The sequence below is a fragment of the Lontra canadensis genome, unplaced genomic scaffold (assembly GCF_010015895.1).
Source record: "Lontra canadensis isolate GAN:19392208 unplaced genomic scaffold, GSC_riverotter_1.0 scaffold1, whole genome shotgun sequence".
In the NCBI taxonomy this organism is placed as follows: domain Eukaryota; kingdom Metazoa; phylum Chordata; class Mammalia; order Carnivora; family Mustelidae; genus Lontra; species Lontra canadensis.
The window spans coordinates 64,261,362-64,273,473 of record NW_022630995.1 but is presented as its reverse complement, the minus strand read 5'-3'; the positions used below and the strand labels follow the sequence as shown (position 1 = coordinate 64,273,473).

The window sequence follows — 12,112 nt, the reverse complement described above, 5'->3', positions numbered from 1 at the left end:
TTTATCTTTTTCAATGCTGACCAGCTATGATTTCTCCCAGATCCCCAGCTCTGCTAAGGGGCGGCCCTTAGTTGCCTTATAATCAAGAGGTCATCTTTTGGGCAGTGGGTCATCCCCTTCTCTGGGACTTCCCAAACACACCTGCCAGTCCATTCTTGCCCAGAGCAGGACAGCTCTATTGGTTTCTCTGCCTCTCAACCCATGCACCCATGTCCTCTAACTGCCTGTAAGCTTCCCTTCCAGTAGCTTCCCTGACCAACCCATGTGCTTTTCTCTGGGAAAGAAATTATGAGGTTTGCTCTCAAAGAACTATCTCCACCCTTCTTCCTTTGCCATGGGTTATCCCGTGGAGGAGGGGTTGGAGGGTCCAGATCCGGGAGATGGAGACTGATAAGGATGCTTTTGCATAATTCTGGGGACAGCTGTAAAGGCTGGGTGGGGGGGAGGATGTGGATTCCAGAAAGAGAGACAGCAGGACCTGGCAGCTGGGGGTGGAGGATGGGGAAGAGGGCAGGACCCTGCTCCTTGGCAAGGGTGCTACTCATGAGTGATGAAACCCAAGAGGAACAGCAGGTCTGGGGTGTGGAAGGTGGGTTCGAGCTGCTGCTTGTCACTGATGAGGTGACCATGGGCTTCCCAGTGGATGGTGCCCCGGCTAGGATGTTTCTGGTTTCACCAGAATATGAGCTGCCCCTAGGGACAGTGCAGGGGAAGGTGCTGGACCAGCAGAGTAGCCCTAGGGGAACACTGGCTTCTTGAGCACTTGGCATTCCCGCATCTGGCAGAGGATGAACAGAGGACAGAGGCAATCTCGGAGGGCAGCAGGACAGGGAGGGGAGTCGGGAAGGTGTGGTCGAGCTGAGGCAGTGTCCATAACAGAGCAGGGGGTGAGGTGAGATGCGGTCCAATGGGACCAAGCTGCGTGGGGCAGAGGAGGCCGATGGTGGGTGCAGGGTGGGTGGGAGCCTGGCTGGTAGGTTTGGAGGAGACGAATTAACAGGTTTTTTTTTTTCCTTTTTCTTTCAATATTATAAGACTGTTTCATTCTCTTTTGATTTCACTTATTTCTGGTAAGAAGTCATCTCTAATTCTCACTGTTATGTGTCAGACTATGACATTTGTTTTATATGGCTGCTTTCTTTTTAAATCATTGTTTAAATTTTTTTAAAGATTTTATTTATTTGAGAGAGTGAGCGAGTGAGAGAGAGAGAGAGAAAGAACGGGAGAGAGAGAGAGAGAAGCAGACTCCCCGCTGAGCAGAAAGCCTGACACAGGGCTCGATCAAGGACCACAGGGTCATGACCTGAGCCGAAGGCAGACGCAATCTAACTGAGCCACCCGGGCGCCCCTCTATGGCTACTTTTAAGATGTTTTTTTAAACCATTGTTTTCAGCAGTTGTGGTATTGGGTACAAAACACTTGTGGCTTCCACCGTCCTTCCTCTGAGCAAAGTCAGCAGCCACGTAAGTGACCCTGTGTGGGGTTGACACAGTGAGCCGCTGAGGGGGGGCCGGCGAACAGCAGTATGAGTGAGCGTCCCCGGCCAAGCCTTCCCATGAGACCGCCGCCCCAGCCAACAGCTAGATGGCAGTCCTGTGGGTGACCTGGAGGCAGAGGCACCCAGTCAAACCATGCCAGATGGTCGTCCGACACAAACCGTCCATCGTTTCAAGCTGCTGGGCTTGGCGGTAACCTGTTCTGTGACCACAGATGGCTAGTGAAGCAGCCTGTTGGCTTTCACTGCATTGCTGAGCTGACCTCCCTTCCTAAGCTGGGCCCAGCTGCCGTGGGTGGTCTTTGCTCCCTCTTGGCCCCAGAATCTAGGAAGACTGAGTCCAAAGTGTCATGGAAATGCAGCTTACTTAGGATATAACAGGTGGGAATTGTGTTTATCCTCCAGAGACATGTCATTGGAAGAGTCTAGGAAGAGGTCTCAGGTCACAGACCTCATCAAGGAGCCCTTCACTGTATCAGACCCCATTAGGAGTTTCCACAAAGAGTGTTTTTCCACCTTTGGGGTCAATGGATGTTGATTTATTTTCCTATTGGATTTCTAAATAAATTTTCTATTTATTTTCCTATTGGATAAATGTTCCTATAGGATAAATTTCCTATTGGATAAACGTTCTCTTTCCATCAGAAGGACTGGGGGGCGGGTGGCAAACAGGTACTGGGCTCATTTTCTGAGGTACCAAGAGGTCCCAACACCCATTTTCATATGGGAAAAAACAATTCTACTAGTCAGAGCTTTGAAGTCTGCCTGGACGGGTTCACTGGCTGTTGGCTTTGTCAGTGAACATGGGGCCCAAACAGGATGGCCACCGGAGAAGAAAGAGAGTCAGGCTGTGTTTCTCTGTGTGACAGACATTCATTGAATACCTCTATGTGGCCGTGAAGAATTCTGTAAGTAACAGAAAAATGGACTAACACTGGCTTACACAAACAAGGGGTTTTGTTTTTTCCTACCTCACAGAGAATCTGGAGGTAGGAAATCCCTTGTCTTGATTCGGTGGCTCAAGGGGGCAAGGGTCAGAATTTCTGACTCTGACTTTGCTTCTGGTTGTAAAGTGGCTGCTGTGGATCCAGATATCACATGTGCATCCAAAGGTAATGATCTCTGCTGCAGAGAAAAGGTAGCATCAGCTATGCTGATACCTTTTCCCGAAGAGGAAAACCTCCCCTGGAAATTAAGGGTATGCTGGTAAATCTTCCATTACTGGCTCTCTGGGGGATAAAAGCAAGGAAGAACATCCTGATCTAGAATCATTATCAACTCCTGTGCTATAAATTCTCTTACCGCATCGAATTTCAAACTACCAACAGGACACTGCTTGGCTGAGGCTATGGGAAGAGATGCGAGGAACACATCGTATGGCACTTCTCTGGTACAGTTACAGAGGATGTAAAATTCTCTGTAGCATAGATGATCGTAAGCCTCTGCAAAATAACTAGCAATTAATTTTGAATATTTATTTTTGTTTTTAATATAACTTCTAATTGTAAGTTTATATCATTTGATTTTTGAGTAATGACTGTGTTTAAGAACTGACTTTGCAAAACTCTTACACAAGGAACAATCAACTCTCAGGGTCCGGTCCAAATTGGCACAGGGGGCACCACTGTTAGAAACCTCTCAGCCAACTTCCACTGCGTTTCCCTGGCCAGGACGATGTCACATGGCCACCTCAGGCTGTGAGGGAGGCCAGGAAGACAAGATACTATTCAGGTCTATAGAATGGAATATAGCCAGGGAGAAAGGCCTAGAAAGGACAGTAGGGCCAGCCAACAAGTTGACTGATTGGTCTATCTCCAGCCAACAGCCCTGGACCAGAACTGTGCTGGGCATTTGGAGCACAGGGTGAGGAAGACATGTCCCATTCCTATTCTCCCAGGGCTTTCAGCGTGGGTGGCAAAAGAGTGGTTGTGATGAATGCCAGAGGGACGAACAGGGAGCTGTGAATGTGTGTCTGGGGGAGGGGACCCGGTATTAGTTCTTTATTGTTTCAGGAGAAATAACACAAAATGTAAGAGCTTAAAACAGTGCGCACATGTCTTAATTCTGGTTCTGGGTTACGTGCTAGCTGGGTCCTCTGCTTGGGCTTCGTTCAACCTGTTGGCCAGGTTTCATCCTCCCTTGTTCGGGAAGAATCCACTCCCAGGATCATTCAGGTTGATGCCTGAATTTACACCTGTGGGCCTGCATGATAGGAGGCCTAGCTTTTTGACGGTGGGTCTGTCACAGTTGTGCCTGGTATAGGGGTGGTTACAAAGCCTTCCTGGGAAAAGTGGCATTTAGGGAGAGGGTGGAAGGGTCAGTGGGAGCTGGCTGGTACAGGGAGAAAGTGTGTCAGGCAGAGGGCAGTGTGTGCAAAGGTCTGCGGCCTGGAGTGACCCTCCTTTGTAGTAACTACTTTGCTCCCTGGGATAGTATCTTCCTATTCTCTGAAGACATCCCCCAACCACAGCAGGGTCCTGGCTGGAGAGGAGGAGGGAAGTTTCTTACATTCATGGAGGACTTTGGCAAATCAGTTCGGAGGTCAGGCTTTCAGTGGTGTGTGTGTGTGTGTGTGTGTGTGTGTGTGTGTGTGTGTGTCTGCATGTGCAGGGAGATGGGACCTGATCCCCCCGAGTACCTTAAGGGCACCAGGCTCCGTTCTATGCACAAAAATGAGTCAGAGTCTTGCCTTGTCCTGGAGAGGTCACACTTCACTGAGGGTGGTTGGCGGGAGTGGGGTGGGGTGGGGTGTCGGGGGACCACTCAGACAGGAAACTCCAGCCAGTGCTGTGAGGGAGGTGGGAATGCAGAGAGGGATTGCATGGGGGAGCAAGGGACATAAAGCACCCGAGGATGGAGTTCAGATTTTAGCCTGAGCAACTGTGTGGATGGAGGCCCCTTACTGAGAACAGGAAGAATGCAGAGAAGCCGGTTGGAAGTGTTGAATAAAGCACTTGTATTGGCCATGAGAAGCTAGGGGTGCCTGGTGGGCATCCAGCAGGGGATCTAGGAGAGAGCAAGCAGGGCTGGAGATAGAGACCTAGCGATCTCCACAGTATGTAGCCTGGAAGAGCATGGGATTTCCTGGTTAAGAGAGTTCATGGCAGATAGGACGGCATGGCCCCAGCCATGGGTTACCCTAATGCTCCAAAATGCAGGGGTTGGGCAGAGCAAGGGATGGGTCACGTAGACAGAAACCCAGAAACCAGCATTGTCTCCGACAATGCTGAAAGATAAAATACAATGAGGACAGAGGTTTTCGAGATGATCCACACTTGAACACATGCGGGTGACAGGAGGGGAAAGGAGGGCCTTTCAGGTGCAAAATAGCAAAACCACAGAGACTTTGAGGTAGGAAAGGACAAGAGCTTGGCGCCTGGCTCTTTTATCATGCATTAAAGTGACCCCCAGAAATCTCTGGTTCTGCGGATTTTTGCCTCTATGCCACTCCTAACGCATATTCTCTGTGCTGCTAAAATGTTTGCCGAATGAACAAAAGAATGAGTGAACGGGGGGGCTATGTGACTTGGGACGGCAGGTGATCTCGCTCCTTGGGCCTCAGTTTCCCTTTCTGTAATCCAGGCCAACCCTACACACCTGAGTTTGGGGTTTGGGGTGAGTGAGCACTGCCTGCTAAGCCGATTCCGAGTGGACAATACGCTCGGCCCTCCCCGGTGCGGACGTGAATTCGGCCACGGGCTGTGCCGCCAGGCAGTCCCTCAGCCCCGCAGCCCCGCAGCCCCACAGCCGCACAGCCTGCAGTCCCGCAGCCCGCAGCCCCGCAGCCCCGCCCCGGCGTGGCCCCGCCCCCTCCTTTGTTTCCCCGGCCCCGCCCACTGCGCACGGCTCCCTCCCCATTGGTCTGGGGGCGGGCCCCGAGTTTTAGGCACCGCCGGGGGCGGGGCGAAGGGGCGCGGGGGGGACGTGTGCGCTTGCGCGGTGCTCCAGCCCGGCCGCAGCCTGGCGCCGGCTGCTTCTCTGCACAGAGCCGGAGCCCGAGTCCGAGCGCGAGCAGAGTCGGGCTGAGGCGGCGGCGGAGGCGGCCCCGCCCCAGGGCTCCATTGTTGCGGCGGCCGCGGCTCCTCCAGGTACTCGGCTCTGTTTCGTTCGGCCCCGAGCGAGTGCCGCCGAGGCGGTGGCCTGAGGTGAGGCGGCGGGGCCGGACCGGACCGAGTCCGGGACCGGCAGGGGTCCGGGGTAGGGCGAAGGGCCAAGGCTGGTGTGGGTCCAGGGACTGGACGCGGGTCTCGGGGCCGGACGGGGTCCGGGGCGGGAGAGGTGCCAGCACCTGTCGGGTCCGGGGTCTGAACGGGGTCCGCGGCGGGCAGGGTTCCGCGGCCGGGGAAGGGGCCAGGGCCGGTGGGGGTCCAGGAGCTGGACGGGAGTCCCGGGGCCGGATGGGATCCAGGAGCTGGATGGGGGTCCCGGGGCAGAGCGGCCGGTCTGGGCCTGGAGGAAGTCCCAGGTGGCAGGAGTCCCGGGCCCGGCGGGGGTCCCGAGTTGGGCGAGGTTCCCGTTTGGGTGGGGGTCCGCGGACCCGGCCGGGGTTTCAGGGCTAAGTGGAGGTCCAGCGGCCGGACGGAGTCCCAGGCGGCAGGGCTCCCGGGGCTGGACGAGGGTCCTGGGTCGGTGGAGGTTCCAGGCGGCAGGGACCCGGGGTCGGCGGGGGTCCCAGGGGCGGGTGTGGCATGTCCGAGCGGGGCCATCGCGGGGTCGCTGCCGGAGGAGGCGGCCGCCGCCCTGAGCGCTAGTAGGATGGGGACCAGGACTGGCCGGGTCGTCGCGCATCCGGGCGCCCGGGCATTGTCTCCGCTTGGTGGGGCGCACCGAGGGGGCTGCGCGCCCGCTGCGACCCTCTGTGGACCCGCGCGTGAATGTGCGCGCGGTGCTTCTGATCACTCAGAGTGGGGGGCACTGTTTCGGTCCCCGCTCCCCGATGGTGTGGCTGGGTCAGTGTGTCTGTGAAGGTAGCTCTGCGTGGGCCCTTGCGCGTGGGGAATCCCAGACCGCCTGCGAGTGGGAGAGACTGTTTCCGTCTTCCTTATCCCCAGGGTGTGCCTGGGTGTCTCATTGAGGATGACTGCATGGGCTCTGATTGTGGGGGTCCTGGCCACCCTGAGACTGAGAGGCTCTTTCTCTTGCTCCCCAACCCCATGATTGGTTAAATGAATGTGTTGCCAACCGTGGCCGTGCGTGGGACAGCGCTCCTGGTGTCCTGGCCACCCTGCGAGTTGGGAAAGTCTGGCCCTGTTCCTCTTCTCCGGGCTTGTAGGGGTGTGATCCACCACCACTGCCCGCCGCCCCCCACCCTGCGCCTGTGCGGGCTTGCGGGCGGTGGTCTGTATGGTGAGGGGGTCCTTGTGCATGTAGTGGAGCCTGGCAGGGTGTAGCGGGTTGTGCATGGGGGCGCAGTTGGCCTGGTTAGGACAGCTGACTCTCCCTTTTATTGTTTTTTTGTTTTGGTTTGGTTTTTTGCCAAATGAGGGGAAAGGAGAGCCGCATCTCAGGGCTGCCCTTCTCCGGGAACCCACCCCTCTCGGTGGCCCCGCCCCTGGCCAGGGGAATGGCAGGGCTGTCACCGGCCAGGGGGACCACGCGTCAGGCCGCCCCATTTCCTGCTGCACTGTGAGAGCCGGCTCTGATTGGATGGAGCCCAGCCCCTCTGCCCTGCGCTTCTTGATTTCTTCCGTTAGGATTGGGAAGAAAAAAAAATCTTTAAAGCCAGATTTAACTTTGCAGCGTTCAGTGCCTGGAGACTGGAGGAAACTCTGGCAAGAATTTGGCGGGCTGGAAAATGCATTTGAAGGAGGAGAATCCACACCCACGGAATGAGGCCAAGGCAGTTACAGTTAGAGGTCAAGTTGACAAAGGGATAGGGAGAGTGAGGTTGAGGATGGAGAAACTCAGATTTCAGCCTGATGTCAAGACTTGATACTGCCTTGCAGGCTCTGTATCTTTCAGCCACTTAAATAAAGGGGAAGCACCTACAATGTCTCAGGGATGATTCTCTTCCTTGGGGATCGCAAAGTTGAACAAGGCGGCCTCTTCCTTTTAGGATGTTTTGTTCTGGTCCAAGACAGAAGACTGAGGCATAGGCAGCAGTAGTTCTAATATCCAAATATGGTGGTTTGTTTTGTTCACAATCGTTGTATCCAAATATCGTGGTTTGTTTTGTTCACAATTGTTGTGAACAAGATGGTGTATGATTAACAGGAGTGCCAGACAAAAATGAAATAATGGAGTTGTTGCTTTTATATAGTCCAGACTTAGCATGGAGATCCTCCCCCATGTTCAGCTCTTCCCTCTCCCCCACCTATAGCTTCGGTCCTTCTAGGTCATCTTACCCATTCTTACCTGTTGGTTTTGGTGACGCCTGCTCTTGGAAGTCTTCCCTGAAATCTTATGTCCTGCCCTATAGAGCTATGGTCTTTGAGGACAGGGTGGTTAGCTGTAGTGGAGTGATAAAGATGGGCACAGTTTGTATCCAGAGCTGAGAAGAGGCATATTTAAATGGGAGAGTGTTGTTTGTTTGTTTTTTTTCCCTATACCATGGTTCCAGATAGTTCATGTGATTTATTTCTTCACCATTCTATGATTCTTCAAGTCTCAGAATGGTTTTTAGAATAATATTTGTCGTTACTTCCTAGTATTTCCTGCACCAGCGAGTACAGTGTTCTTCATTAGCATTCATTTGGTCTCATTCTGTCTCCAGAATTCAAGGTACTGTTGGTTCCTGCAAAGCTACCCGTTCTGGGTTTCACTTTCTTCACCTTTGAGAGTCTTAACATGGGGGAAGAATCTTCTTAGTCCTAAACCTTTCAAGCTTTTAACCTAATAGAGCAGAGGAAAGCCCTCGTAGCAGGAGTGTAGACATAATGGAGATCTGTGAAAATACAGATCCAGAAGTAGAAGTTCTTTTCTTTTTCTTCCAGAAGTTTAGGTGCATGGGTGTACACTTTGTCTCAAATGTAAGGACAGTAGAATATGATGGAAACTGAGGCAACATTTCGAGATTGTCTTGCCTGTTCTTTATAATTATGCTGTCCTTGCAACATCTGCATTGTATCAAATTGGTTTGATGTTTTCCTTAATGAAGTCATTGGGTGCAGAACTCTGGTCTGGAGCATTTAGTTGAACTTTTGAGTGTCATATGAAGGCGTCCAACTGTGGGCTTCTGTACGTCCCAGTCTCTCTCAGAGTTTTTTAATTTGGGGAGTCTGAAATAAGTGGAATTTGGAGAGTGCCTCGAGTAGGGTGTGACTTTATATGATGGCTTAAAGCACAGTTGAAAATTGTTGCTTGCAGAAAATTATGTCCTATGTTCAACGGCCTAAAAGGAAACTCCGCTTCTAAGGAATATAGTAATAATCCTTTAAACTATAAATCTCTCTCTAGTTTCTCTGTTTCATAACATGGGAATTTGGCGGGCTTGGTTTCCTGAAAGCCCCATGTCTGTCTGTAGATAGGATAGGTAGTTTTCTCTGCCATTCTTTTTTGAGTGATTGCAGGGATTAAAAATAGGATAAACCGTCTGGTAGCAATACCACCGAATTAGGATTTTCACTTAACTCAGTAGGAGTTTTGTCCTTTTTTTGGTTCGCATCCTTTCCTAATTAAAAAAAAAAAAGTGCTTTGTTACATGCTGTACGTGATTTGTTTTGTTCACAATTTTATTTTAGGAGAGGCCTTCAAAAACTCAGCTGGATTTTCTTTGTGGGTTTCTTAGGATGTTTTGATATTCCCACCGAAACTTAACCAGTTAATGCTTTTTCTGTGTCGAGATGACCATTTCATTCATAGCTGGCTGGATCTTTATATGGTTTCAATGAAAAGGGGTCTCCCATGGAATAGAATGCCTGGGGTTAGAGATGGCAGAGCTTGGACTCTGCATTTCAAAGCTGTCCTCTCTTTTTCTTTGACTCAGGATCCCTAACATGAAGCCTCATTCATCTGCTTTCAAGGATTGATGGCGCTGCCACTGCTGCTGCTGCTTCTTCTTCTTTTTAGGATTATGATATTTTATAAAACACCGTTTTCTTTTTCTATTTTTGCCTCAAAGTCAGTCTTTGGTGTTCTAGCCTAATTTCCACCCCAAGCCCCATATCACCCACCAAATGGATTTTCTTTTCCCTTTTTAATTTTAAAGTGCTCATCATGTATATGCCTGTTATCACAGGCTACTTCAAGATCTTTTTGCCTGTTGGCAGGATATAAAGACAAGTGACATAGTGACGACCACTCCCTTTGGTTCTCTTGGGCAGGAGATATGAACTAGACCCCCAGTCCTGGTAGGGATTCGTGAAGTCCAAGTGCGTCTTGGACTTCAGCTCCCCCAGCGGTAAAAAGGAGTGAGCTGTTAGTTATGCCTCTTATGTGTAGCTCAAGAGGTTGTTCTGGTGATGAAATGAAATCAGGGACGTGGTGCAATTTGTTAAGTTGTAAAATAGTACGTTTTGCCCAGGATTTAAAAAAAAAAATGCTTCATGCGCAATTGAATGAACCCAGGTTGTTCTTAGATCTCTAAATGTTTGGTCTTTAGTGGGTGCTGTGATAGGCAACTTCATTTAGGATTGTTTTTCACCTTTCATTGGCCAGTGTGCGGCCATGTCATGTGGAGTCACCGTTAATCCTTTGTAAGCTGGACGACAGCACGTGTGGGATGTAGCCTTTACCATCTCTTCAGGCTTGTGGGATCCCATGTGTGCTCCTTTAATGCATTTGAGCAAGGTGTGGGGGCAGGCAATAGGCATTCTGAGGTCAAGGTCAGCCAGCGCTCACCAGCTCACATCAGAGCTACCCGGCTCGAGGGAGCAGTGGGCATCAATCAGCTCCAGGGTTTCTCGAGCCTTTCCCACTCTGGCCAGCCCACTCTGAAGAATGGGCAGTACTTCCCAGGGTCTCTTTCTCTCTCTCCTGCCTTTGCTTCCTCTCTGCCGACCGCTCAGTGTCTCTGAGCTGCGCCTGCCTCCGTGTGGAGGAGTACAACGGCTCATAAAACACAGCACTTCTCCTCTAAGAATCCACCTTTTATGCACAGATATTAAATTATACCATCATGCAGCTCAACAAACCTTAACATGGGTTACCTGTGATACGCCCAAGTCCCATGGTAGGTGTGGACATACGATATGGGACACTGTGACTGGAGCATGAAGGGCAGGGGGCTCCACGGTCCAGGGGGAAGGGGCAGGAGACCTGGGCATGGTCTCAGCACGGTGTAGTGCAGTGAGCATGGCCAGAGGTCCAGAGGAGAGTGTGGAGGCTGGGTTGGTGTGCACAATCCAACATTCATTTCCCTACCTGCTGCTTAGAGTTTATTGGGCAAGACGGGTGTCCTCAGGTTTCTAAGTTGAAAGGCAGGGAATTACTCCAAATCTAAACTTTGCAGAATGTTCTGGACACTTCTCAGTTCCCCGAATCTGCATTTGTCAGAACAGATCTCTAATGTCTGGACGGCCTTCACTGTCTGTCGACTGCAAGTCACTTTACTCTTTCTGAAGGTCAGCCGGGGGACAGGCACTCTGCGGGGTGTTTTCGCCTGTCCCACTGTATGGGCGCCTGTGACTGCTAGAACAAAGTGTCACACGCTGAGTGGCTTTAGAACGATGCAGATTCCTTATCTTACAGTTCTCTAGATGAAAAGTCTGACTCTGGCCTCACCCGGCAAAAAACAAGGTGTGGGCAGGGCTGTGCTCTGTCCTGGAGAATCTGGGGAAGAATTGGCTTCCAAGCTCGTGCAGATTATCAGCTGAATATAGTTCCTGCAGTCGTTGGAATGAGGCCCCTGTTTCCTTTCTGGCTGTCAGCTGGCGCGCCGCCCACGGCTCTTAGAGGCCTCTTTCTGGTCCTTGCGCACAACCCACCAGGCCCAGAACCAGCAGGGACCCCCAAAGCCTGCCCCAAGCTCTCTGACTTCCCCTTCTGCCACATCTCTTCTACTTGGAGAAAGTTCTTGACTTTTAAGGGCTGGCATGATCTGATGTGGCCCACCCAGATAACCCAGGATAACCTTCCCATCTAAGTCTGATGACAAAGTCCCTTTGCTGTGAATGTGACATACTCATGGGTTCCAGAGTTAGGGACATCTTTGGGGACTGTCATTCCGCCTTCCACAGTTCACTGATCCATTTATGACAGCAGCCAATGAAGTTGTGACCGTTACCCTAATTGATACATAAATTAAGGAACGCACCAAAATTTTAAGCCGATCGATAGGACCATTAAGATCCCTATTAAGTGACAAGATGGTTCTGCTTCGCTGTTGGTGTGGGTGTGGGTGTGATTCATAGCCCTAGAGACAAGTCAGTCAAAGGCATAGTAACTTTTGGGCTTTGGGCTACTTAAGTGGTCGACTCTGATCAGAGAAGTTTTGCCAAGTCAATAGAGGAATTCCTCCATTAGAAAAACCAGCCTTGGGGTGGGGGGTCTTGCCTTTTCAAGGTTTACACGAAGGACTCTGTCCTTATGGGGTAGAGAGTACAGGATTCCACGTCCATTTCTAGAATGGAAACAGCTGAGTCAACCCAATGGGGATTCGCATTCCTGAGTTTTAGAGAGTCTGTTTCAAGGCTGAGGCAAAGCCTAGTAAACAAAGTTTTCACTTTCATTGATAATCAG

The 12,112-nt window shown here is 51.3% G+C and overlaps 1 protein-coding gene across 3 annotated transcripts in view; it reads left to right on the top strand.

The window, feature by feature from the left end:
* Positions 1-5,486: 5,486 nt before the first annotated feature.
* The window catches only part of AFAP1 (actin filament associated protein 1), a 128,907-nt gene continuing 122,281 nt past the window's right edge, over positions 5,487-12,112 (top strand). For 2 of the 3 annotated variants that reach the window (XM_032855560.1, XM_032855554.1), the window contains exon 1: positions 5,487-5,640. The gene's annotated coding sequence lies outside the window, so the exon portion shown is untranslated. The remainder of the gene's footprint in view (positions 5,641-12,112) is intronic. The other variant, XM_032855571.1, reaches the window with a different exon arrangement.